The sequence below is a fragment of the Ochotona curzoniae genome, unplaced genomic scaffold (assembly GCF_017591425.1).
Source record: "Ochotona curzoniae isolate NIBS_2020 unplaced genomic scaffold, NIBS_Ocur_1.0 contig_1297, whole genome shotgun sequence".
NCBI lineage: Eukaryota > Metazoa > Chordata > Mammalia > Lagomorpha > Ochotonidae > Ochotona > Ochotona curzoniae.
In genome coordinates, this window is record NW_024465033.1 from 2,224 (window position 1) to 4,672 (window position 2,449).

Sequence of the window (2,449 nt, forward strand, 5' to 3'; positions counted from 1 at the left end):
ATGTGGAGGAATCCTTAAAATATCACAGTAAATCTACACAATATTACAAACCATAAGATAATATTTCAAACCCAGTAATTTTATTTCATTGCTCTTTCTACTGAGCAAAATGTAAAGTTTGAGACTGAACAAAATCTATTATCAATTACCAATGATGTCAACCTGCGTGGCCATTTTTGTTTAACAGAAAGTTAAAAGAAATTTAGTTCAATATAAAAACCCTTGCCCTTTTGAAAAACAAGACTACGAAGATAGTTTTTGCAGGTACTCATTCAATTTTTTTCCTTTTATATAATTTTTTAAAATAATTAAAATGTCCAAATCAAATTAATTCTCTTCTTACCATGTTTGCAACTGTCCTGAACTCAGCTGCAGAAATCAAAATCCAGCAGGAAGCCACTTCTTGAAAATTTTTGGCAAATTCTCAGCTTAGAAACAATGGACGTTTTGGTTGCCATGTTTATCTCCATAAATACTGTACAAAACTTGCTTGCAAATATTAAAACATTTTTTCCCTTGTCGCTTGGAGACTAGCTCTTAATATTATCAGTAAAGATTTTTGCAAACCTCCTGCAAAGCTCCGGCCACACCACTAGAACTTTTAAAAAGTTGTGTATAGGGCCCAGCGCAGTGACATAGTGGTTGAAGTCCTCTCCTTGCACGCCCGGGATCCCATATGGTCGCTAGTTCTAATCTCGGCAGCCTGCTTCCCATCCAGCTCCCTGCTTGTGGCCTGGGAAAGCAGTGGAGGATGTCCCATAGCCTTGGGATCCTGCCCCCTCGTGGGAGACCCTAAGAGTTTATGGCTCTTGGCTTCAGATTGGCTCAGCTCCAGCCATTGGTGCTCACTTGGGGAGTGAATTATCTGATGGAAGATCTTCCTCCCTATCTCTCCTCCTCTCTGTATATCCACCTTTCAATTAAAAAAAAACATGTGCAGTTTTCTTTTCCTTCGGATCTATACAAGGTCCACTCCCCTGGCCCTCCCCTGGTTTTTTCTCTGTACAAAAATAGTCCCATCAAAAAAGAAGTCCAGCATCTTTACATCTTTTATAAAGTTCTCTTGTTGGCGTCGCACGTTTTGTGTTGAACATAGAAGAGATGGGTGGTCTCCTCTGAAGCCGCCATTTGCTGTGAGCAATGAAATGTTCTTCTTTGTCGGCACACCAGCATTTTTGTTGCATGTACTTTTATTTTTCATGCTTCCTTCTCACTCTCTACTTTTGCACCCCTCCCATTTCCTTTTCCTCTGAAAATGTCTTTCCCCCTACTCCCCACCCCACTATCACCCCCTAACATCCCCTCCCACCCCTAGTCCTTCTGCAGTCCGCTGTCCGGAGGGCCTCCTCACATGTGCGAGAGGGACAATGTGCAGTTAATGGCCGGGCCGGGCACCGGGCCGCTCTGGTAGTGCTGCGACAGGGTGCAGTCTGCTGGGGCGGCGGGCTCTGCCATCTCGGCACCAGGGAGGTACACACTGATCATGTTCTGGAGGTCCCTGGCCTGGCAGGGCACCCTGGAGTGGGAGGAAGTGATAAGCACGGAGGGGCTGGAGCTGGCCTTGGGGCCAAGCGCCATTGCGGGGGTGCCCTGCTGCGAGGAGGACATGCTGTAGGTGGGAGAGCCGTTCCTGTAGGTCTGCGAGCTGGTCATGGGTTATACTGCTGCTCACTAACGTCGTAGTGGTGCTTGGGCTGCATCTGAGCCGCGCCATGCGTGTTGAGGCCCAGGTGCTGCAGGCATCCCAGCTGGTGCTGCATCATGCTGCAGCTGCCATTGCTCCAGCTGTTCACATGTGCATAGCTGTCCATGTGCTGGTTCATGCCCTCGCCCAGACTGGCACCCACCTCGACCACGCAGGCCATGCTGTTGCTGCTGGGGGCTGCGTGTACTTATGCTTCTTCATGAGCATCTTGGTTTTCCGCCACAGCTGATATTTATAATCCAGGTGCTCCTTCTTGTGCAGCACCTGCAGTCGCTTGGCCTTGGCCATGAACGGTAGCTTCGCCATCTCCGACTAAGCTTCTATTCGGGGCCCAGGTGCTTGCTAATATCAAAGTTGTGTATCTTGGGGTTCTCCTGGGTCATCTTGTGAAGCTGCCCAAGGGACCACACCATGAAGGCATTCATGGGCCTTTTGGTTGTCATCGCCACCACCGCCCCCCGAAATTCAGCTGTGGGCCCAGCAGCTTGAGCTGCTTCTCCATCTGTTGTACATGCGGGCGCTGTTTGCGTGGGCCTGGCCTGCTGGAGGCCTGAGACCCTCGGTGAGGCTGGGAACTGGGGTGGGGGCATGGGCAGGGTGCACAGGAGGCAGAGGAGGTGAAGGGGAGGCGGGCGGGAGGGACTGAATGTGGAGCTCGTGGTTCTGAGAGGAGACCAGGTGGAGGAGAGCAATTTGGGGAGGGAAGGAAGGAATGCGACTGTGCGGGGGTGGGGGGAGAATGAG

At 50.0% G+C, this 2,449-nt stretch overlaps 1 pseudogene; it reads right to left on the reverse strand.

The window, feature by feature from the left end:
• Positions 1–1,347: 1,347 nt before the first annotated feature.
• On the reverse strand, positions 1,348–2,148 carry LOC121171976 (annotated as a pseudogene).
• Between the last annotated feature and the right edge of the window lie 301 nt (positions 2,149–2,449).